This window comes from Felis catus, chromosome B1 (assembly GCF_018350175.1).
Source record: "Felis catus isolate Fca126 chromosome B1, F.catus_Fca126_mat1.0, whole genome shotgun sequence".
Taxonomy (NCBI): domain Eukaryota; kingdom Metazoa; phylum Chordata; class Mammalia; order Carnivora; family Felidae; genus Felis; species Felis catus.
The window spans coordinates 164,111,432-164,137,256 of NC_058371.1; the positions used below are offsets into that span (position 1 = coordinate 164,111,432).

Genomic DNA, 25,825 nt, shown 5'->3' on the forward strand with positions numbered 1-25,825 from the left:
TTATCCAAAATGGATTTTTCTATTCTGCCAAGGATATGCCCTCAAGAATTGATTTCTCTGGCTATCTTTCTATGGTGAGGATACCAAAAAATACATATGTATGATACAACCTGGAGAATTCTGAATCTATAGACAGAATAAAATAGAGGGCCGATATATATTTTTAATATGTTTATTTATTTTGGAGAGAGGGTGCGTGCACATCAGCGGGGTAGGGCAGAGAGAGAGGAGGACAGAGGATCTGAGGCAGGCTCTGTGCTGACAGCGGAGAGCCCGGCTTGGAGCTCAAATTCAAGAACCATGAGACTGTGACCAGAGTTGAAGTCTGACGCTTAACCAGTTGAGTCACCCAGGTGCCCCGAGGACTGGTATTTTGACTGGTCTTTGGCAAGCTCACAATAAGCTCTAGGCTACGTATGTATTTCTGTGATTCGTTGATAGGTTAAAATAGAGAACTCACTTGAAGAATGATAGGAGTGCTACTTGTGTAGTGTGAAAATATGACTAGTAATTGAGAGATTGAGAAAGTGTTCAGAATACAGTAGGTCTCTGCTACCCTGGGGTCTTCCAAAAGTATTGTTGGGTACATATATCGTTACGGGTGAATATGTAGTTCTTCTGATTAATACTTGAGTGATTTGGGTGATACAAGTTTGAGAAGCATTAGAAAAGAAATACTTATTCCATTAAACTTTGTTAAATTTATGATTACTATTTGGAGTAGTAATGCTACTTACTGTGTTATTTGCATTTCAGAAGAAAGTTCAGAGCCCAGGCTCTGCCCATATAGTCAGGCCTGTTGAATTATTTCCCATATATATAGAAAGTGCCATTTTCACTCACCCTTTGTCTCTAAGGAAATCCTGGTATAAAGCGGGACTTCCAAAATAAACCCTGAAATTAATTTTATCCATCTATGCCCCAGAGAAACTATTGACTTGCTTTGGCTGCATATACAGGGTAACAGGCTGATTAGATAGATATAACAGAAACTTTAGGTTCTTCTCTATTCTTTCATATCCGTGTAGGCAAAATTTAAGCAGAAGAAAATACATTTTTTAACATTATAAGAAAATTACCTTTTAACCTCTACCCCCACTGTCAAAAAAGTTCTCATACTCTGATGTTCTATATGACAGTTAGTTTTGCTTGTTACAGTCTTTAAAGGTTCACTAGGAATGAACCTTGACTACTTTGGTGAGACATTATAGCCAAATATTATTAAGTAGCTTTTAAGATTTGTGTGAGGCTAGTAGGCTTACCTCAACAGGGGTAGAAAAATAAGGCAGAATATCTTGGCATGTGCCTCCTGAGTTGCCTACATGCTGACATGGTTCAGTTCTTTCTTTCTTTTTTTTTTTTTTAAATGTTTATTTATTTGTTTTGAGTGAGAGAGAGAGAGAGAGAGAGAGAGCGAGCAGGGGAGGGGCAGAGAGAGGGAGACAGAGCATTCCAAGCAGGCTCCACAGCTGTCAGCGTAGAGCCTAACTCGGGGCTTGAACGCACGAAACTGTGAGATCATGACCTGATGCGTAACTGACTGAGACACCCAGGCGCCTCTGACATGGTTCACTTCTGAGTCTGGGCATTGAATGGTATACTTTGCTTAGGTCTAGATCAGCTTATTCCCTCAATCTGTTAACAGCTGTTTGATGACAAGAGGACTGTATTGTCAAATCACTTTGGGGACTGCTTTAATGAAAAAGAAATATCAAACTGGTCTGTGTACAACTCAGAACCTTTTGGTTGTTGATATACATTGTTAATGTACAAGAATGGATTGTAGGAGGTAGTGTTTTTGGACCGGGGATTGCTGTTTATTCACACAACACTGTGAGTCTTTTATATTTCATTTGACCAGGGGAAACCCTGCTCTTAACTGACCCTGAGATGTCTCTGATCAAGAAGATGTATTCAAACAATGTATTTTGGTATTGGCGAGGGGCGGGGGGGGGGGGGGGGGGGCGGGGTTCTGTGTGACTAGCTTTTTTGTAGCCCTGCTTTGAATTAGGTTTGGGGCCTGTTCAGGACTAGGAGTGGTCCAGACTTATTCCATGTTTCTTGAACTACTCTGAAGAAGTACAAGCTTCCAATGAAACTCCCAGCAATGCTGTTACCACTGAGTATGTCTTAAAGGGTAGGATTATCTTTTTCCCTTAGGGTATGGAAGTGCATATGTTCTTTTAGCTTTTAACACAGTGCTGAGCCATTTGGTTATGAATAAATCTATTCAGTTACGACTTTGATCACTGAATTTACTCCTTCCTTGTAGTATTTTCAAGGATGTAATAGCATAAGTGGGTCAATTCAAATGTATTGCACATATGGAAAAACACGTGTTCCATTGACCTTCAGAGTCGCAGTAAACTAATTATGAGGTCAAGACACTTCTTCTGACAGTCACATATTATTTGTTTTGATTATGAAACTTTCCTACTATTTTGAAGAGCCGTTAGGCTTGTAAGAGTGTCAGTTTCCAGTTTCAGAAGTTTCTATGGAATAAAGTTTTTAAAATGTGCATTTTATTTGACCAGAAGATTTCTCGCTGTTCATGGATATTCTGACCGTAAGATTTTCTAGGGGAATTATGTGCTACATTAAGAATAGAAGGCCCTATGTTTTGAAATAATCCCATTATTATAATAGAGTTCCCTCTTTTGAATAAGTTGCATGCCGCAGAGGAAACTTTGTCCTGAGCTGAGCAGTTTTAGAGGGCTGGTGGGGGCTCAGCCACAGTGTTCATTACATCATCTTTTCATCCCTTTAGCCAGCATTCTCTCTGGTGGGTTAAGTGAGGCAGGGGACTCTCTCACCATAAGCATGCTGAGAAAGGCACTGCTTACTGCCTGGATGTGTAGAAGGGTGGAGAGAATTTACTACTAAAATCGCCTAGAGAAAACTGCCACTGGGATGCAATAAATACCACTGATTTTTTTTTTTTTTTGTCAGCTATTACAGGAAAAGATTTAAAGATCTTATGCTAAACCTGAATTTATTTTTATTTCTAAGACCCTTAGTGAGAAAAGTTAGCACCCAAGGGCAGAGCTCTACCCTTGTCTGTTTACTAGCAGTGACTATACTAAGGGCGGCCAGAGACACAGCTCATCAAAACTGATAACAGGAACATAAGCAGAGAAGATAATTGTGGCCACGTGTATGCCTACCTAAGGAAAGGTGATGATGTCCTTCAGGGCACTTGTAATAAACTTGTAAGCTTTTATTCAACTGGATAGTTCATCTGCATTCAGCAGCGTTTCCACTATAGTTGTGCGTCACTGCGAGACTGCATGGTAATGAAGCCAAGGCACTGTGGGCCAAAACTCGCTGCCTGCGAGAGGGGAAGGGACAGCGGCTTGGAGAGATAGATCAACAAATCCGTTGCTGCTGCTGCTGCTGCTGCTGCTGCTGCTGCTGTTGTTGCTGCTGTTGCTGCTGCTGCTGCTGCTGTAGCCAGTTGAGACACAATGTTGAGCCTACAGGATTCTGTGTTTTTTGAAATTAGCATAAAGTCCTTGTTAAAGTCCTGGAGCAGCAGCTGTAAGTATATACGTTCCCAAATGGGAGAAATGCTGATGTATGATCATTGCCATTCCTTGCATGCTAATTCTTTAGACCAGTCCAAATAGAAGAAAAGCTGTTGAAAATAACACGAGGAGTATTTTCTTGGATGGTAATCAGTGAGACAGATCTAGATGTGTACACACTGGGCAGTTGTTAAATAGTCGTTGACTGAAATTTACCAGCGTTGGTTTTCTTGCGAATTTGTGTCATTCTGGCAAAGTTTCTCTCAGTTGGTCAAATAAAAGGGGGAGAAATGAAAAATAGACTCTAATCTTTGCAGGGTTATCAGATACCAGTATTATTCCACAGTTCGGTTGGTACAAAATGTTTGTTTGAAGCAACATCAGCTATCTGAAGGGTCAGACCATTTAATATAATGAGCATAACTTTCCCCTATTACTATAATTGAAGTTACAATGAGTCATTTTCTCTTATACAGTGAATTTTCTGATAAAGAACATTCAAAGTTCAGGGAGGTCAGTAAAACTAATGTCACCGAGTGACTATTTTGTCCATAACTCTCCAATCTGTGGTTTTGGCAGAAATACTGATTTTGTTCAGTATTTCCAGTGTTTTCCAGTGGTACTTTACTCTGAAGATCTGAAAGTACTTATAGAAGTGATTTATTACCATAGTCTGTTTTTTTTTTGCAAAATTATCATAATAATATGATACCAGTCTAATGAATTAATCAAGCAATGATTCTGTTATAATGTCTGTTTTGCCCAAAGAAAAAAGAAATCTAGAAAAAATGTGACTTTTCCAAGGTCATACAGTGGCAAAGAACTAGAATTAGAACCTAGTTGTTCTTATTCCCAACTGTGCTGCCAGTGCCTGAGCAAACTAATGAATAAAATATGAAAGACTAAATTTAATTTTTTCCAGTTAACTCCTTACCAAAATATTTATTTAGTGTAGTTTTATTTTGTAAGTAAATAATACAAAGGACCAAATGTTGATATAGAAGAGAGAAAACCTCTTAAGGTAAAGCCTTCTAGAATATAATTTGAGGAGATTTGTATTTGTATTGCCAAATATACTGCATTTACAATCTCCGTATTTCTTTTATTTCTGATCTGTAAGTAATTCTTCCATATGGAGATATTGTTGTGCCAGATGGCAGAAAGTTATCTTAGTTCTAGGAAAGTTTCTAAGTGAATTAAAATATTGAGAATTATAATTGAAAGATAATTGCTAATTTAAATTAAATACTTTTACTACTTGAAAGGGTAATACAGAATGCATTTTTACTAAAATAGACTATGGTTTCTATTCTTTCTTTCCCCCTCATCTCTCCTTCCCCCATCCTTGCCATGTACTTTTTAAAAATAGTGAGTTTTATAGTGAGAATGAAGCTATACGTAATAGGTTCCTCTATAGAAACAGTGCATTTAATATTACAGCAGCTTTTGTAAAAATTTAGTTTGCTTAGATACTTGTGAATTATGTGGTTATTTTGTTTTGTGACCATTTAAACATTTCTACATGTCTTTGCCTGAACCCTGTAACCAGCCACAGCCAAATCTCATGTAATCACATTCCCTTAATCCAAAAGTGAACCAAAAACAGATGTTTGTAAAGCCTTTGCTGTTGGCCCTTTGTAATATGATGATTCAGTTTGTGGGCATCCCGTTGCCCTTGGATGTTCATGGCACATATCTCTTGGAGGTGTTTTTACAGTTGTAAAGCAATAGGTTAATATTGAGAAGACAAATCTCACTGTTCAATAAGGCCCTAACTAGGTCTGTCCTGCCCCTGGAAAGTGGGAGAATTTTTTCTTTTGCCAGTATCTGTGGATGGCTTTTTAAAATCTTCCCTTCCCCTGTTATAGTTAAAAAGGAGAGAGAGAAGATTAAAGTATTTTTAAAACCCTAGAAAAGGACGGTGGTTATCTGTTTCTTCCTAGGGTTGTTTCCATAATCCGGCTCTTGAATCAGCCAGCCCTGATGGAGCACATACTGTACTGTCACAAGTAGATGAGGTCTTTGCGCATAAGGAGCTTCTAGTCAGAGAGTAAACGTGCATGTAAGGCTAACAGTAAGGAAGCTAAATGAGCACTGCTGTGTATGCATTATGACTTACCACGTGACTCTTCCATGTGAAAAGAATGGGGAGTACAGAGACCAGGGGAATCCTATTGAACCACAGGAGACACAGAGAAGGATGTAGAGGGAAGGAGACTGAGTTTCGTTCTGAATGACAAGATGTTCCCTATCGTGGTAGATAGTACTGCCATCCACAGTCTCCCTGAGCCAGGAAGCAGCTGTCGGTCAACAGCCCTCTGTCACCCCTACACCACCTACTCCCCACTGATTACCAAGACGCGTCATCCTACCTTGTACAGTTTCCTTAGTCTCTCCTGCCTTCTGATGTCGTAGCCACTTAACTTAGTTCAGGCCTCTCTTCATTATCATCCGGATTATTGCCATAGCTTCCTGTTAGCCTCTTCCACGTTGCTGCCAAAGGCTCCTTCTAGAAGCCCACTCTTAAAATCTCTCCCCTCCATCATAGTCTTTCTCTCCCCTATGGAATGAAACCTTTTGTCATCCAGCCCCTGCTCGTTTTGTGTCTCCTCTCTTGCTGTGCTTGCCCAGCTCCTGGAGTGTGTTGGGCGTTCGTATTTGCCGCTTCCTTTGCGTGGGATGCACATCCTCTTAGCCCCCCTCAGCCCTTATGTCTGCTTCACAACTAACTCTTCTTCACCTTGGAAGACCCATCTTTTCTTGAGTTCACCAGATACTTAATGCTTCATCTGTTCTGTTCTTCACCTTAAACATCATGGTATCGTTACATATATCACCTCATTCGTGTCTTTTTTTACTTACAGTAAAAAAGCTTATAGTTTAAGCCCCTGGAGGGCATAGTTTTGTTTTGTTTTTTTGTTCTTTGCATGCTCAATACTTCTTTGTATACTTAATGTTTAGTTAAGTTCTGGTAACTGTGCAGGCAGGTAAGATAAAGCTTGGGGATGCAATCATTTTTGTTGGAATGGATTACTAATAGGAAAAAGGGTAGAAGGATAAATATATGGTCCCTCTTATACTGGTGTTCATTATTATACTAGTAATGTCTCTAAGGGGAGTAGTTCCTGAAGCAGCAATTTATAAAATGAAACCTTAGCGATTTCAAAAAATTTTAGCATTTCACTAAACTGTATTTAGTGAATTTCTCAGGAAGGACAGAAAAATCTGATTTATTAATAGCCTTTGTATATAAAAAAAAAGGCAAATAATTTTTCCATTAAATAAATTATATATTTCACATGTTGCCCTTACTCTTCTTGAAGAAAAAAGAAGAATTAAATGTTTGTCGTTGAACATAACTTAATAGCAGTGCATGTTATAATCCTTTATCATTAAATAATAATGTTTCATGTTTATAAGATGCATTTCCCACGATTCCTATTATTGTTCAATGCTACGTTTTATATTAATCGCCAGAGGCCCTCTGTTTTCAAGGCCTGCTTAGCTGGCAGAATGTTGATGCAGTGCTGCTGAAGTTTGATTATAGTTGAGCTTATTTCTTTCAGTAACAACAATGAAGTGACATTCATATGGCCTAAATTCAGGGTTTTGTCTTTGTGCCAACAGTTTTAGGCCTTACTTCTTTTAAAAACTGAATCAGGAACATTCTGTTAAACCAGCTGTGTGGTGAGGATGTTATCATTAAAAGATTGGCTTGGTTCCCTAAAATTGATAAGACAATGCAGGATTCAGTACTAAGATGTATCCAGTTATGTATTGGCATTGTTAAGGGCACAGATGCATTTATTATCAATAGAATACCTCTTGTAAACATATTTATAGAACTTATTTTGCATACATAATTTTAAGACAGCTAGTGTTTCAAAAAAGTCATTTGTCATCCCAGGCATAGAAGAGATAAATTGACTTATTTTAACCATGGTTTTTGTTAATTAAAATATGAGTAAGATATGGAATGTTAAGAAACTAAATTTGCATAAATTACTTGTTTTTGCACAATGAGCAAAGTTCGTAGAGTTTTTAATGCTCAATGATGTTTTTCCTGGATTGCAAAAATAGTAAATGTCAACCCCAAAAGGCTAATTATGCATTTGTCTAAATTTCAGTTAAAATTTGCATGTCACTTGATTAAAATAATTCTACTTACCATGCATTGAGGTAATTATAGTCCTGTTATTGTGGTAAGTACATATTTGTGTGTATGTGTGTGTGTGTGTGTGTGTGTGTGTGTGTACAGTCCAAATTATGTGGACATATGTTTGTTAAATCTCACGTAAGCATCTTAAAAATTTGGGGCAAACTATCATTGTTGTTTTAAAAATAATAGGTTTATGATACAATGTAACGTATATACAATTCACATACCATAAAGTCATCCTTTTAAAAATGTGTATAGCTTACACATTATATAGTTTTTTATTCACCAAGCTGTACAATGATCACCACTCTCTAATTGTAGAACATTTTCATTACCCCAAAAAGGAACCTCGTACTCACTAATTTACTGTCTGTCTCTAGGGATTTGCCTATTCCGGGACACATCATGTAACTGGAATCCTAATAGGGTTCTTTTGTAACTATCTTCTTTCACTTAGCATATTTCGAAGATTCATCTATTTATCTATCGGTATTTCATTACTTTTTATGACTGAATATTCTGTTGTATGGATATACCACATTTTGTTTATCTACTCATCTGTCAGTAAGTTGCTGTTTTTTTATTAGATGAGTAAATTGGGGTTCAGATAAGTTAAAAAGCAGTAAGAACCCACCCCCAATATACACCCAAACTCCCCCCACCCCAGTTTTATTAGGATATAATTGATGTATCACATTGTATAAGTTTAAGGTATACAACATAATGATTTTATGTGTGTGTGCGTGTGTGTGTGTGTGTGTGTGTGTGTGTGTGTATAGCAAAACAATTACCATAATAAGATTAATTAACATCCATCACCTCACATAGAATTTTTTCCCTTGCAATGAAGACTTTGAAGACTTACTCTCTTAGTAACTTTCAGAAATAGAGCACAATGGGGTGCCTGGGTGGCTCAGTTGGTTGTGTCCAACTCGAGATTTCAGCGTAGGTCATGATCTCATAGTTCATGAGTTTGAGCCCTGCATCAGGCTCTGCACTGGCAATGTGGAGCCTGTTTGGGATTCTCCCTCTCCCTCTCTCCCTCTCTCCCTCTCTTTTCCCCTCTTGAGCACTCATTCTCTCTCTCTCTCTCTCTCAAAGTAAATTAACTTAAAAACATACAACAAAATATTGTTAATCCAGTATTTCCAACAGAGTATAGTTATTGTTGTACATTACACACCAAATTCTTTAACATCCTTTAATCCTTCATATATCAATTTAAAGTCTTCCCTGATCTCTAATGATACTTCAGCAAAATCTGAAGGAAGACAGGATTAACAGTTTGGAGGAAGGGTGGGTGGACAGAAGGGATATCCCGTGCTGGGCAGTGGAGGAAATATGGACAATTTGGCTAGAGCAGAGAAGCATGGGAATGAGTTGGAAAGGTAGGGGTCAGAGCTCATGTAATTGTGAAGACTTTGTTATGAATTTTGGTCTTAACCCTAAAACAAATGGAGAACCATTGATGGGTTTTGTGACCGTAGTTAGGGTGATTTTTATCAGATTTATGTTTTTCATGGAATAGGGGTGGTGGGGGTGAGAGAGGGAGGGACCATATATGTAGGTGGATGGCTACTGCAGTAGACCAGACGTGAGATGAAGGTTGAACAAATGAAGAAAACTCATTTTTTTTTCCTTTTTTTTTTTCTTTCTTTTAGCAAACATACCTATAATGTCTACCATATTAGGTACTCTTCTGAGTGTTTCACAAAATCTTTACTCATTGAATCATGGATATGAGAAATATTTAAGAGGTGGGAACAATAGATATGGGAGGTGAAGGAGATTTTTAACTTGGATTCTATAAATGAATATGGCAAGGTAATTAATGTTCTCAATTGACATTAATTTCAGAGACGTATCCATCGAGAATTCATATTGATCACAGTAGAAAAGAATCACCTATTGCTTATTGCCAAAATATTCTCTCATCCCTCAGAGAAATCTGTCTACTTTAGGAAATGAAGCCTAGACAAGGAGGCCAACTCATTGTGCTAAATGAACAGTGTGAACTCTGTGATGGTCCCTGAATTTAGAGTTCCTAGCTGGAGGCATCTTTGAATTTAGGAATCACGGGCCTGCTTTATCCATTAAAAAAGAGATATATACATTCTAACTCCTTAAGCCAGGTCTACCTCATTTGACAGAGAAACTTTATTTTCAAGACTGAACATTTTGTTTTGTGAGAAGTACAGCTGATTCTCCAACTCATTAAGTATTTGGTTTCACGGTTTGTTTGGAAGTTTTATGTTGGTAAGTATTAGAATGAAGACACATAGTTTAATAATGAGATAGAAATTTCAAAATTGGGAAAATCTAAACAGATGGTCCTAGTATTCATAGGCATCTAAGATTATTCAAAAGGACAGTGTGAATATCTGTGGTAAGTTTCAGACCTGCTGTTTCATAAACCTGGATGTCATAACCTTCCCCTGTGCGTACCTTCTGTTCTAGTTGTGTCTGAACTCCCATCTTGTTATCAGGCCCTGGTTCCTATCCTGTGCTAAGATGGTGAGTTTTGGAGAGCCCGAGCTCACTAGTCCACCCAACTCGCATCAGCCCCCCTCACTATGAGCTTTGGCCTGACTCTACTCTTCGGTTCTAGTGTCCAGGCTGCGGTTCCTTCTTGTGCAAAGAATGGAAGTCAAAGCTCCACCTCTACTAATGGGTGTTTCTTCCTTCCTGAGCCTTGCTTTGTCAAACTCTCTGGCAACTCTGTTTCTTTCAAATACAGGACTCTGCTTTTGCTCCTCAAGGGAATGAAGTTTTCATACAAAAACAAAAAATAAGGACTCGAAGAGAATCAATTGCTGCTGATGTACCTTTTTAATGATGAGATCTACCTCCCTTAGTGCAAGTCCTTGTATTTCCTGTTCTTAGACTATGCATAATATGTTTGCTAACATAACACCTGTTGTTCTTCCATTGTTTTTGTTGATGTCGTTTTTCCATTGATCTCTGTGGTGCTTTTTACCTGTTATCATACTCTGCCTCCATTCCTAGATTTCTTATTACCTCCAACATTGTTGATATTCAGCCATTATACATCCTTATGGCTGTAGTGGTATTTATAGCCAGAGTCCGTTCTAATTGCCCCTCTGTACTAATTGCTAAATATTTTAAATATGACACCTGATAGGTATCTGGCCTACTGTCGTGGCTAAGCCCCAAATCATTGGGTTCTGGCTTGTTGCAGTACTGTCCATACTCTTTTAGACTTCATTTCTGGAAGTAACCATGTGTACGATCTCATTACCACATTGATAAGACACAGTTTGCTAACCTTTTGCAGGATGGACTGGGTTATGTTCTCTTTCAAAAAAAATTTTTTTTAATGTTTATTTTTGAGAGGGAGGGACAGAGTATGAATGGGGGGAGAGGCAGAGAGGACGCAGAATCCAAAGCAAGCTCCAGGCTCTGAGCTGTCAGCACAGAGCCCGAGGCAGGGCTTGAACTCACAAACTGCAAGATCATGACCTGAGCCGAAGTTGGATTCTTAACCGACTGAGATACTCAGGCACCCTGAATATGTTCTCTTGATTATTCCTCCTCCTAATCTGTTAATGTATGATGTCACAGGACATTGCCTAAGAGGAATTTATTCTAATTTTATTTTGAGTCTACTAGTTGGTTTAAGCATGCTGTTTCCCAATTTAAGACATTTGCTAAAATGAGTAAAGTTTTAAGGGTTTTTAGAACAAGAAAATTAAGAAGTCTGTTTGGGGAAGACTATAGAAGACAAATTCCTAACCATCAGACCTATTTCTACTAGAAGATAATGAATTGGAAATGTGATGGTGGTTCATAGTAGAAAATCATATGAATGGTTTTAGAAACAATACATATATTTATTGGCACGTGATACAGAAAGTAGTGAAAGTATAAAAATGAAGGATGAACTAATATCCATTAACATAACACTATAAATAATAGCAAATACAAATTTACATTAGATGCATTAAATGGATATTTGTTTTGTTTAAAATAATCTTCACTGATGTTTAGAGCAGTTTTATTCATACTTGCCAAAACTTGGAAGCAACAGAGATGTCCTTCAGTAGGGGAGTGGATAAACTGTGGTGCATCCAGACAATGGAATAGTATTAAGTGCTAAAATGAAACAAGCTTTCAAGGCATGAAGAGATTTGTAGGAAACTTCAATGTATTATTACTAAATGAAAGAAGCCAGTCTGAAAAGGCTACATACAGTAGGATTCCAACTATAGGACATTCTGGAAAAGGTAAAACTATGGACACAATAAGAAAAGTGGTAGCCAGGGGTTGGGAGGAGGGACAGATGAATGGGTAGGGCTCAGAGGATTTTGGGGGGGGGGGCAGTGAAGCTACTCTCAGTGTTCTTTGTTGATGGATGCATTTGTTCAAACCCATAGAGTATAAAACACCAAGAATGGACTATAAGGTAAATGATGGACTTTGGATGATAATAATGTGTCAGGATAGGTTCGTCAACTGTAACAAATATACCGTGCCGGTAGGGGCTGTTGATCATGGGAGAGGCTGTGCATGCGGGGAGCAGAAGGTACATGGGAAATCTCCGTTCCTTCTCTCAGTTTTGCTGTGAACCTAAAACTGCTCTTAAAAAAAAAAATGAAGTCTGAAAAAAATGGAAAAACTTAAAAGCTTCACATAAAATTTTGTAGCAATATGTGAATGAGTCATTCTTATTGTAGGGACACTGTGGAAGAAAAGAAAATGATGATTCCAATAAAGTGGCCTTAGTGACATTCTTGAAGGTAAGGTTAGTGGTGCATTTTTATGCAGAGTACAGAGGCACGTATTTCTACAGTCTACATAGGGTATCATAGAGATGAAGCTTAATCATGCAGGAAAAAGACGGCGGGGGAGATTCCCTTCACTAAGATGGGGTTTGGTGACCAGATACAGGATATAAGGCACGGGGAGGAATTGATGGTTCTTAAGTTCTCATCAATGAAGCCTCACCCTTTGAAATCACAGATAATGAAAGGCAGAGGATTGATGGGGCTCCAGGGTGTGTGGTGTGGGGCACGAGTCAGCGAGTAAAGTGGCTGAAAGCACAAGAGAAAAATCAGTTCAAGAGTTCTAGTATGAACGGGGAGAACCACATATGACTTTTTAAGATTAGGTTTTGGAATTGTTTTATTGATCCTCTGCTTTGCTTCCTAGAGCTTTGCCCCTGACGTGCATTTATTTAACAAGCTCCAAATTGCTTGATGGATGTTATTTGTGGTTATTATATAAACAGGTTTCCTTATTTATGGTACTTTTGAAACTTTTTATTGATCAAAATTAGTTTTTTTTTTTTTTTAATTTTTTTTTCAACGTTTATTTATTTTTGGGACAGAGAGAGACAGAGCATGAACGGGGGAGGGGCAGAGAGAGAGGGAGACACAGAATCGGAAGCAGGCTCCAGGCTCTGAGCCATCAGCCCAGAGCCCGACGCGGGGCTCAAACTCACGGACCGCGAGATCGTGACCTGGCTGAAGTCGGACGCTTAACCGACTGCGCCACCCAGGCGCCCCTCAAAATTAGTTTTAAGTAAAATTATTGTACAGAACCAACTGTTCCACTTTAAAAGAATAGTTTAAGGTAATGATTCTCAACCTTGGCGGCACATGAGAGTCATGTTGGGGAGTCTTCAAAAACATACAGATGCCTGGGCCTCACTCCAAAGATTTTGATTGTGATTTAAGGAATTGCCAGAGAAGGCCAGCAAAGACCGGGATCAGGTCACAAAACTTGACTTTGCCTTAATGCTGAGAGTGGATATGAAATCTTTTTCAGGAGGTGGAATTGTAATAAACAGTCTGACAGAGACAAGTTTTTATGTTTGCCAATCTACTAATTTACAATGAGAAATGTGCCAAGTGGGTGTTAATGCTTGAGCTGGCGGGCCATTCTTTCCTCTCCTTGTGGGGTAGGTCATACAGAACTAAATTCTAATCAGAGAGTTGCATGGAAAGCTTGTAGATCAAAGAAATTAATATCTGTAGTGCTGTGCTATAGGAGCCAGAATACTCGTCTTTTTGTTCAGCATTCCAGACTGTACTTAGGTGGATGTTACATTTCCATCAGCAGTGGGTTAAGTGGTCAGTTTCCCTATATCTTGCCAACGATAGATTACTTGTTCTAATATTTGCCAGTCTGGTGTGTGTACAATGAAAGCTTATTGCTACTTTAATTTGCGTTTTCTGGATACTACAAAGTTTGAATGTTTTTTCATATGTTGTCTCCTTAGATTTATTCTTACATGAATTGACTAATTATATATAGTTTTGCCAATTTTTCTCTATTGTGTTGTCTTTTTCTTGTTAATTGCTAAGTGCCCTTTTGAATACTTTATGTTAGCTGTCATCTGCATTATATTTTTTTCCGACTTGGTCCTGTCTTGTTTATGGTATTGTTTGCCTAATAAATATCAAAAATTTTTACTTGGTTGAATGTATTCATCCTTTTAGAATAATTTTAGGTTTTCTATCTTAGCCAACAGTCTCCTCTGCCCTGGATTCTGTATGTGGACTCCTATGAATTTTTTTCTTAAAAATTTTTTTAAAAACTTAAAAATAATTTTCAACATCCTGTTCATCTGGTTTTTGAGTATAATGTATTTGTTTTTTTTCAGTTGAATGGTCAGGTGATATTCAAACATTATTACTAAATAAATCATCCCCTTTCTTCTGTTTTTGCCCATGTTGAATGCTTATACTGGGATTTTGGGGAGGCTGTCTAATCTTTTACGTTAATCCAATTTATTTTTACTTATGTTTACTGACTATTTTATATTATGGTCTAATATAGTCATTTTATATTTCGATGTAATGTTTCAGATATAGTTATAATGTGTTCTAATTATAGTTATGTTGTCTTCTGATTTAGAAAATATTCTTTGTATTTTTTAAAAATGATTTTTTTTTTTAACTTTTGGGAGCTATTTATTCTTCCTTATGTATACTTGAAGATGGCTTTATCCAGTAAAACTTTTAAAAAAATTGTATTGAAATCTTAATTGGAATTGTCATAATTAATAATTTTGTGAGAATTAACCCTTAGAATAACAAGTGCTCTTACTCACAAATATGTCTTTCCATTTGCTCAGATCTTTGATTTTCTTTATGAGAATCTCGTAGAGGTAACTGGCTGGCTCAGTCAGTAGAGCATGAGCCTCTTGATCTCAAGGTTGTGAGTTCAAGCCCCACGTTGGGTGTAGAGATTGCTTAAAAGAGAGAGAGAGAGAGAGAGAGAGAGAGAGAGAGGGAAAGTAAGTTTTGGTAGTTTCTGCTATGTAAATCCTGTGTTTTCCTTATTAAATTTATCACAACTTATTTTATACTTGTGAATAGAAGATTTTTTATCCATTTTCCTTTCTAGGTGATTATTGCTTTAATATAGAAAGCTGTGTTTCTTTCTCAGTATTTATAACAATTATAATTTTTTTGTATCTTATATTTTTCCTTAACCACCTAGTGTTGAATAATAAGGCAAGAGGTTGCATCTTTATTTAGTTTCTGTTTTTAATTGAAATAGATTGGGTGTGCTGAAACCTATAATGATGTTTACTGCTCATGTTTGGTAAATATTTTTATTTGTTTTCTTTATCTCTGGCTGCTGGGTATCTGTAGTGTGCAGTTAGATCTCTTTGTCTGCTAATTAAGGGTGGGCCATACAGCTATGGTGTTTTAAAGAGTTATCTCAAGGAAGGGAAAGCATTCTCAGCGTCTCTGAGCCTCTGTTAGCTCCAGTTAAAATATTAGGAGGAAGCCTCTTTGGTCCTTGTCTTCCCCCACCACGTCAGCTTCAAGGGTATGGAGGGTTCGGCCCACGTATTAGATTCTGCTCAGCTTCTTAGAAGGCAAAGAAGATGGTTATGCATCAATATGCTGCTGTTTACCTCCCATAGGCCCTAAATCTACATGTGTGTGCCAGATGAGGTCCTGCAGGATTCTGGCCTTCCGGTTTTCACCTCAGGGCTCTCCGATTCTGATCCCCAGATTCCTGTCTGGCCAGGGGAGAAAAGTCTGTCATGATAGCTTTTTCCCTGGCAGTGAGTATTTTTACGGGAGGAGAAGAGGAGAACAAAAATGAAAACAACTTTCTTGTTGCTTCTGATACCTACCCATGGTTGAGATTTAATTCAGCCTTTTCTTTTCTAGAGGGAAGGCAAAAGCTTGGAAAGGTTAAATAATATGACCAAGATTATAATGATACTAAGTAGCCAAGTCAAGTCTGGGGCCCTGGTCTTCTGACTCCTGGGTTCATGCACATTTTAAAAATACCACATAATTTCTAGATTTTTGGAATAGTTTCTGAGCTGAGTTTCTGAAGGTTCAAAGAGTACAAGAAAATAATAACCTCAGGGAGATTCTAGCTGAGTGAATAATGGATTATTTAGAGATAGGTCATTTTTCTTAAGCTTTATAATAAGCGATATTTCTGTAGTAGACTTCAAGTAAAAAGCATTGGCTATGTGCCAAGGATGTCATAGGACTTCTATGTTTAGAAACTGTTTTCAATAGGAATAGTTTAGACTAGGATAAATAAACATTTTAGGAACAGATGTCCAAAGAACAAGTAAAAGTCTTAATTTTTCTATCCATTGAAATTCTACCAGAAGCAGAAATGTGGGGCTGAATAGTAAGAAAAATGATTGCATTCATACAGAACAGAAACTTAAAGTATTTACGAATAGAATTAGTAAGAATTACATACTATGATTTTAAAAATTAGTAACTTAAAGAGTGAATAAAAATTCAAATCTAAAAAAAAAGAAAAAAAAGAATCATATAGATCTCATTTCTCTTTGGACACACAAAAGAAGATAAATTAATGAGGATATGCCCAGGTTCTGGACAAGAAGTCTTAATTAAGATGCCAATTTTTTCCCATTAATTTATGAAGATACATACAAGTCTGGAAGTGTAAGTGAAAAACAATAGCTGAGAAATTACTGAGGGTGATGAGTAAACAGGAGTATTTGTGCCAACAGGTAATAAAACTTATTATAAAGCTACAGTAATTAAAAGGAGATACTGATACAAAAACAGATTTTTTATGTGAGTATGCTTATGTCTATGATCTTTCTTATGAGACTGTAGTTTCACTGTATCATTAATTTGTTAAATTTGTTATCAAGAAAGGGATAGCAGTATATCACTCCTCAAAAAGACAGGTACCCAGGCTACAAGGTTTAAATGAATAGTCCAATAGAAATAGGCCTAGGAGGTTTTTTCAGCCTATGTTCCAGGCCTCATCCACCTCCATTCCTTTTCCTTTTTAAAAGAATTTCTTCTCTCAGCTTCCCTTCTGAATATTCTTTTCTTTTCTTTTTTTCTCTCCAAAACCAGATTCTTAATGAGCAGGATACAAAGCACAATTTGAGTTTGGATGTAGTTTATAAACTACAGTGAATAAAATCAGTGAATAAGATCAGTGATTGACTTTCAGTAAAGGAACCTAAAAGAATTGATGAAATATTGGAGAAAAAAAATGTCTTTATTGAATATCACTCCAAATAAACTCCAGTTGGATGATAGATTTATTTCTCAAATGCTTATTTATTTGACAGAGAGAGGGAGAGCGAGAATGAGCACAGGAGGGGCAGAGCGAGGGGGAGGGAGAGAATCCCAAGTAAGCTTCATGCTATCAGCACAGAGTCTGTTGCAAGGCTCCATCTCACAAACTGTGAGATCATGACCTGAGCCGAAATCAAGAGCTGGACGTGCACCTGAGCCACCCAGGCCCCAAGATGACAGATTTTAACGTAAAAAATAAAACTTAAGTAAAAAAGGAGTTAAAATATAGGTGAGAACTACCCTATAAGCCAGCAATTGCACTATTAGGTATTTAACCAAAGGACTAAAAGTACAGATTCGAAGGGGTACATATGCCCCAATGTTTATAGCAGCACCATCATCAATAACCAAACTATGGAGAGAGCCCAAATGTCCATCGACTGATGAATGGATAAAGAACATGTGGATATACACATACATACACACAATGAGGTATTACTCAGCCATCAAAAAGAATGAAATCTGGCCATTTGCAATAATGTGGATGGAGCTAGAATGTATTATGCTAAGTGAAATAAGTCAACCAGAGAAAGACAAGTACCATATGATTTCACTCATATATGGAATTTAAGAAACAAAACAGAGGAGCACATGGGAAGTGAGGGGGAAAAAAAAACAGAGGGAAACAAACCACAAGAGACTCTTAACAGTAGAGAACAAACTGAGGGTTGATGGGGGGAGGTGGGTGGGAGATGGGCCATAGGTATTGAAAAGGGCACTTGTTGTGATGAGCACTGGGTGTCGTACGTTAAGTGATGAATCACTGAATTCTACTCCTGAAACCAATATTGCACTGTATGTTAACTACTTAAAATTAAAAACAAAAGCTTCAATAAAAAAGAAAGAAAATATAGGTAAATAGATCTCTAATCAAAGTGGAAAAGCTTCTTCTTTTTAGTTCATTTTATGTAAAGGAATTTGAAGATCCAACCAAAATATTTGATTTGGGAAATAGTTATTCTAAGCCAATAGTATGTAATCTAAATCCTTAAAAGAGAAAAAAAAAGGGGATGTATGAAAATCTGGTGATTCTGGAGAAAATAAAGCCACTGATCTGAAAGTTGTTAGAAACTCAGGACCTGAATTCATATTTCACTCCCAAGTGACAAATGACTTTAATTAGGAGTCAATTTCCTCCTCACAAATTGAGTATAACTTATAGTATATTCTGGATCTAGTTACTGCCAGGAATTTTAACTAGTTGGTTGTTAAACTGTTGGTGGCTTGAAATCAATCATGATGACGGCATTTACACAATGGAAATTGGCAAATGCTATCAATCAGAAGACTTTCTTTCTTTCTTTTTTTTTTTTTTAAAGAGGCATTTACCAGCATATCACTTGAAATACGACTAGGTTTGTTAGAACTGTAGAGAACAAAACTGGTACTTACCAGAGGGGAGCTGGGGGCAGGGGGTGAAAGAGGTGAAGGGGATTAAAAGTACTCTTAACCATGATGAGCACTGAGTAATCGATAGAATTCCATTAAATCAATATATTGTACACCTAAACTAACACTGTATGTTAACTATACTGGGATTAAAATTTAAAAAATTAATAAAATAAAAGGAACAAATATGAAAAATACCTTAATAAAGTATTAAATACTGTTTCATTTCCATCAGAAATAAACAGTGTCTGGTATGAGTGTCCTTCATTTATGAAGAAATTTTGAGGTCATCTCACCTTGATAACAAACTGTGTGTGTTCACTGAAGTCATCAAATGATGTCTTCATGTTGTACCTTTCAATACTCACAGCCTACATATCATTTGTATTTCCTTATTTCCTTTTCAGATACAGTTGCTTCCAAATGTGCAGTTTTTCGCTGGATAGTTTGTTGAGAGGTTATACCAACCTGACCGGCCTCACCAAAAGTTGAAATTTGCTATTATTCCCTAATATTGATTTTGCTAGCTTTGTTTCTACTTTCAGTCTACCGTGTAACCTGATTTGTGTTTTTGACATTTTATTTTTAATTGACTTATAATCTGTTTCCTTTCTCTGAGCTTGATCCAAGTACATTATTGTTTTAAACTTTAGCTTGAGCTGTTGTTTATTTTGACTCTTCCCAGGCATCTTTGGTTCTGGCTGACAGGGATAGAATGGGCTTTTCTTTCTTTCTTTTTGAATTGTTAAGAATTCACAGACTTTATTTTTTAGAGCAGTGTCAAATTACAGAAAATTTGAGGAGAAAGTACAAACAGTTCCCATGCACCCCCTTATCCTGCCCCGAGTTTCCCTTATTAACATTTTATATTAATGTGATACAGTTGTTATAAGTGATGAACCTATTTGACACATGGTAATCTCCCCAAATCCATAGTTTACATTAGGGTTCACTCCTTGTGTTGTATATTCTTTGGGTTTTGACAAATATAAGGACATGTTCCCATCATTACAATTTCATACAGAATAGTTTCAGGGCCCTCAAAATCACCTGTGCTCCCCTATTCCCTGCGCTCCCCTGTCCGCCTCTGCCTCTGACCCCTGGCAATCATGCGTCTTTTTCCTGCTTCCATACTTTTGCCTTCTCCTTAATGTCATATAGTTGGAATCATGTACCATGTACTTTTTCAGACTGGCTTCTCTCAATAATATGCATTTTGGTTTCCTCTAAAGTCTTTTCTTGGCTTGATCATTCATTCTGTTTTAGCACTGAATACTATTCCCTTGTCCGGATGCACCACGGTTTATTTTTGAAACCTTCACCTACTGAAGGTCATCTTGCTTGCTTCCAAGTTTTGGCATTTAGGAATAAAGCTGCTATGAACTTCCCTATACGGGTTTTTGTGCGGATTTGTAACTCCTTTAGGTAAATACCAACAAGCATGGTTGCTGGGTCATCTGGTAAGAGTATGTTTATTTTTGTAAGAAACCTCTAAACTTCCAGAGTGCCTGTATCGTTTTGTATATTTCCACCAACGATGAATGAGAGGTCTTGTTGCCCTGCACTCTCACCAGCATTCGGTGTGTCAGCGTTCTGGGTTTTTTGGCCATCCTAGTATGTGTACAGTGGTGGGTCAGTGTTGTTTTAATTTGCATTTCCCTGAAGACCTGTCATACGGAGCATCTTTTAATATGCTTGTTTGTCATCTGTACATCTTCTTTGTGGAGGGGTCTGTGCAGACATTTGTCCTATTTTTTAATTGGGTTCTTTTCTTTTTCTTCTTTTTCTTTTTTAAATCTTTATTTATTTTTGAGAGAGAGACAGCGTGTGAGCAGGGGAGGAGCAGAGAGAGAGGGGGACACAGAATCGGAAGCAGGCTCCAGGCTCCGAGCTGTCAGCACAGAGCCTGACACGGGGATCGAACTCCTGAACTGTGAGATCATGACCTGAGCCGTAGTCAGATGCTTACTTAACCAACTGAGCCACCCAGGCACTCCTAATTGGGTTATTTTCTTTTTGACTTTTAAGAATTCTTTTTTTAAGAGAATTTTTTATTTTTTTATTTTATTATTTTAAAAATATTTTATTTATTAATTAATGTTTGTTTATATTTTGAGAGAAAGAGACAGCAGGGTAGGGGCAGAGAGAGAGGGAGACACAGAATCTGAATGAGGCTTCAGGCCCTGAGCTGTCAGCACAGAGCCCGATGCTGGGTTTGAACTCACAGATCATGAGATCATGACCTGAGCTGAAGTCAGACGCTCAACTGACTGAGCCACCCAGGCACCCTTGAAATATTTTATTTATTTTTGAGAGAGAGACAGAGTATGAGTGGAGAGGGGCAGAGAGTGAGGGAGACACAGCATCCAAAGCAGTCTCCAGGCTCTGAGCTGTCAGCCCATAGTCCAATGCGGGGCTCAAACTCATGAACCATGAGATCACGACCTGAGCTGAAGTTGGACGCTTAACTGACTGAGCCACTCAGGTGCCCGTAAGAGAATTTTTTTTAATGTTTAATTATTTTTGAGAGAGAGTGAGCAGGGGAAGGGCAGAGAGAGGGGGACAGAAGATCTGAAGTGGGCTGTCTGTGGTGACAGCCGAGAGCCCAACACGGGCCTCGAACTCATGAACTGTGAGACGGTGTTTTGAGCCAAAGTCGGTTGCCCAACTGACTGAGCCACACAGGCACCCCAAGAATTCTTTATATATTTTGGATGGCAGTCCTTTATCAGATGTGTTTTATAAAGATTTTCTCCCAATCTGTGCCTTGTCTTTTCATTCTCTTTATAGTGTCATTTGTAGAGCTGAAGTTATTAATTTTAATAAAGCTCAATTTATCAAATTTTCTTTCATGGCTTCTATTTTGGTGTTATATCTCAAAAGTCATTGCCAAACCCAAGAATACCTGGCTTTTCTCCTATATTATATTCTGGGAATTTTATAGTTTTCCATATCATTTTTAAATCTATAATCCATTTTGAGTTAATTTCTGTGAATGTCAGTTCTGTGTTTAGAGGATTCTTCTTCCTTTTCTTTTCCTTTTTCTTCTGCCTGTGGATTTCCAGTTATTCCAGCACCATTTGTGGAAAAGCCTCCTTTTCCCATTGATTGCCTTTGCTTCTTTGTCAAAGATCATTTGTGGGTCTATTCCTGGGTTCTCTGTCCTATTCCTCTGATCTTTTTTTTTTTTTTTTTTTCTCACCAGTACCACATTGTCTCTATTACTATAGCTTTAAAGTGAGTCTTGAAGTCAGGCAGTGTAAGTTCTCCAGTTTTGTTCTCTTTCAGTATTGTGTTGGCTATGCTGGGTCATTTGCCTCTCCATATAAACTTTAGAATCAGCTTGTTGATATCCACAAAAGAACTTGTTGGGATAGACTTGCTTTTTTAAACTAGAATTTTGGTCTTGCTTTTTAAATTCAGAGCTATTTTTTATATTTGTTCTTGTTCCAATGCCATTTGCGTGATTTTTTTTTTTTTTTTTTTTTTTTTTTTTTTTGCCGGGGGTGGTGGGTGATCACCAAAATTTTTATTGTTGGCCAGTGTAAGTAATAATAGTAAGCAGTTGTACAAAACTTTGTTATAGTTCTGCATTTCTGTACATGAATGCATGCACATGCAAATAAAAGATTGTGACTAAAGTAGGAATTTTTACCCCTGAACACCTGTTCTTGGGATAAGGGTGTTATAGGTATTTTTTCACAGACTCCACTGGGATCTTTTTAAACTACATCTACCCGCCCCTACCTGTCCCTGTTGGAACCATCCCAGTTGTTGAGAATCACTGTGTATTTTGAGTCATGTTACTGTTTAGAGTGCTGTGCATTAGAGCACAGTGGAGGCAGGTTAAAAAAAAAAAAAAAGGCTGAGAATTGCTGCTATCAATTAACAAAACCAAACACGTCTCCCATTAAGGCTTGTCTGCTCTCTTTGCCTGAATTTAAGTTTATTTTACAAGGGTATAGGAGTCTTAACATGAAAAAAAAATTGTTTTAGTAAATATGCTAGTGCAGTGCTATATAGAATAAGCTGTCCAAACATGCCATATTTATTTTTTTATTTGCGCGTTATCTAAAAGAAAGAATAGGCATGCTAGCTTCTATTGCTATATTTTAATTATTCAGGTCGTGGCTTTATTCTTATTATTAGCAGTTAGAGTTTAGTAGATTTGTATTCCAAGGATGTTTGATATGACATTGGGTTTCTACAATTTGTAATTCAGTGCCTACATTGTGTTACGAATTATGCTCTAACGGTTATGTCTTCATTCTCTCATAAGCTTACATAAATTTTTCAAAATTTTATGGTAACATGTAGGGAAATATTATTGTTTTACATTATGAAATATTTAACTCAAGCAGTCAGGGGGTATCAAGTTAATCTAGTTATGTGGAAACTGGTCTTTTCACCTTGCCTGCAGCAATCACCTCTGTTTCTTCTCCATTAGCAAAATAGGAGAGAAATTCACACATCTTTACCAAAGGTGAAACGTTAGTGAAACACAAACTGGTGGGCTGGGAAACCACTTTGATAAGTGTCATCTAATTTTTACTTGTTTAAAAAGTATTAGTGAGATTAAATATTGTAACTTGTTTGTTCATATCTTTTGTCTATAGTTTTTGGTTTGGGGGTGAGGGTCTTTTTCCAGCTGACGCCATTAGAGCTTTGTAGATGGAGATAAAAGTGATGAACTCTGTGTTTGTTCTATGCTGCAAATATTCTTTCTGCCTTTTTATTTTATTTTGGTTTTATATACTGTCTCATGACCTTTTTTGCACTCAGTTCTGTATGTTGAGTGTTTTCCTGTGCCATTCAGGTTTTTGTTGTTTTGTTGTTGGTTTTTTTGTTGTTGTTGAGAGAGAAAGACAACAAGTGGGGAAGGGGAAGAGAGGGGCAGAGAGAGAATCTTAAGCAGACTCTACGTTCAGTGCAGAGCCCCATGTAGGGCTCAATCCCACGACTCTGGGATCGTGACCTGAGCTGAAATCAAGAGTTGGGTGCTCAACCGAGTCACCCAGGCACACCCCCATTCAGTACTTTTGATGATGTCATTTCAGTGGTCTATAGAACGTTCTGTTTATTAGATTATAATTTATTTTGCTGGTCCCCTCATGTCAACATTAGAATGTTTTGCGGCCTGGAATTTCAATCAGTAGATCTATTAAGTGTTACTTTTGGGTATTAATTAATTCAACAAACATTCATGAATACTTATTAAGAAATATAATTGAAATTAATTTGATTTAAAACATTTTTCATAAAAATTGGATTTTTTTTCAAACTTGAAATATTTTTCTTTTGGAAGCTAGTGCAGATATTTGGAACAGAATAGAAGATAAGTGCAGATATTCCTAAAATTTTTGGCTTTATTGGCAAATTTCTTAAAATATGCAGTTTTGATATCTAGTGATGTTCATTTATGCTTAATTTATGTTTATGCTTTTTAGGAAGTATAACAAAGTAAAATGTGAGAAGTTATTTTAATTAAAGTTTTTTTTCTTTTTTAAAGAAACTATTCAAATAATGTCATTTAAGAAGTTTGTACCTCATCAAAGTCTAGAAATTAAGTACCAGGCCCATTACAAGGCTGATTCTTTGGTTATATTTATTGTAAAGTTAAAGACCAAAAAAACTTTGTAACTCTTTTATGATCTTATGAATCTTATTTTGAGATTTACAAATCTTAAAAAAAAAAAAGATATATCCTGTAACAACTACTTTAAGTCAAAATCTTGAAAATGTTTTTGTTTTTATGTCTAAAATGTAAATTAAACTTCAGGAAACTCTCTGAGTAGTTTTTATTGTTGTTGTTGGTTTTTGTTTGATTTTTACTATTTTATGATTACCTAAAGTTTTCCAGCATAATATGGATATAAAATATAGAGTACTCTTAATGATCCAAAATGATTTCTTTTAAGATCACCATTTTTCACAATAACGTTTGTTAACAGAGCCTCTTCTTTATAATACACAATGTTGGATCATGAAACAGAGTAAACAAACAGGTCATTGTTTAAAATAAATAGTGTGTACTGTGTTCAAAGGACTGTGAATTTTTGTTTTGAATTGTTCTTATTATATAATTTTAGTTCTAGATTACAATACATATTATATTTTAATTTGATGTGACACAAAGATAATTTAGTTTTAAGTGCAGTATTAAAAATTTGTAATATTCTTTACTTTTTAATATATAAGCATCACATGGGACTGATTTTTAATCTTGGAGGAAAAAAGTCTGTTTTGTGGGGAAAATAAGTAAATAAATAAAGATAATAACTAGGGCATGAACAGAAGCCAAGTGTTTGGAAATTCTGTCTTTCAAAAATATTTTTTTCTTAATTTGCAGTTATTTTTTCTGAAGTAACTGCTGTAACCTGACTCTATATTGCTTTCTAGAACATTCTTTTGGAGTTATCACAGGTCACTTTTATATATCTTGGCACACTATGTTTGGTAGAGTAGGTTTGTTTGTTTGTTTTTAACAGAACAATTTGTGAGTTTGGAGAGTATATATTTATAATAAGTTTTTTAATCTTTATTTTTAAGAGAGAGAGACAGAGAGTGAGCAGGGGAGTAGGGGCAGAGAAAGAGGGAGATACAGAATCCGAAGCAGGCCCCAGGCTCTGAGCTGTCAGCACAGAGCCTGACATGGGGCTCGAACTCACGAACCACGAGATCATGACCTGAGCTGAAGTCAGATGCTAAAGTGACCGAACCACCCAGAGAATAAACTTACTGTCCCATAGTTATGCACACACACCTAGGAATTCAGCATTTGAATAATTGTGTTCTTCCCTTTGCAAGGAAGGGTTTGCTTTTGCGACAGCACACGAAAGAGTATTACCTAGAGGTCAGGTCGAGGTAGAGAAGTACCAGCTTGCAGGTTTTTCAGTGAATACTCTAGGCCACAGAGGATGACATAAGCTGAAGTTCGAGGCTGGAAGGGTCTGTATTATGCAGGTGGCTGGAAGAGCAAGGTGACGGGATAAACTGTAGATACAAAGCCGGGTAGATCCCCCAGGCAGTCAAGAGAACAAAACCTGTGTAGATAAAAAGCATGTAGCAGTCAGTAGTGCTCTTTGTGTGCCACAGCTGGTGCAGCGGACTGTTTGCCAGGCACTGGGACAGCCCTATCTGAGCAAACGGCACCACCGCCCTCTGAATGATTCTAATAAAAA

At 37.1% G+C, this 25,825-nt stretch overlaps 1 protein-coding gene across 2 annotated transcripts in view; it reads left to right on the forward strand.

Annotated features, from left to right (window-relative positions):
• FRYL (FRY like transcription coactivator) overlaps positions 1 to 25,825 on the forward strand; it is a 272,435-nt gene that overhangs the window by 93,586 nt on the left and 153,024 nt on the right. The window contains exon 4 of one of the 2 annotated variants that reach the window (XM_019829525.3): positions 12,378 to 12,440. The exons of the other annotated variant lie outside the window; for it this stretch is intronic. The gene's annotated coding sequence lies outside the window, so the exon portion shown is untranslated. The remainder of the gene's footprint in view (positions 1 to 12,377; positions 12,441 to 25,825) is intronic. 2 annotated transcript variants of the gene reach the window in all.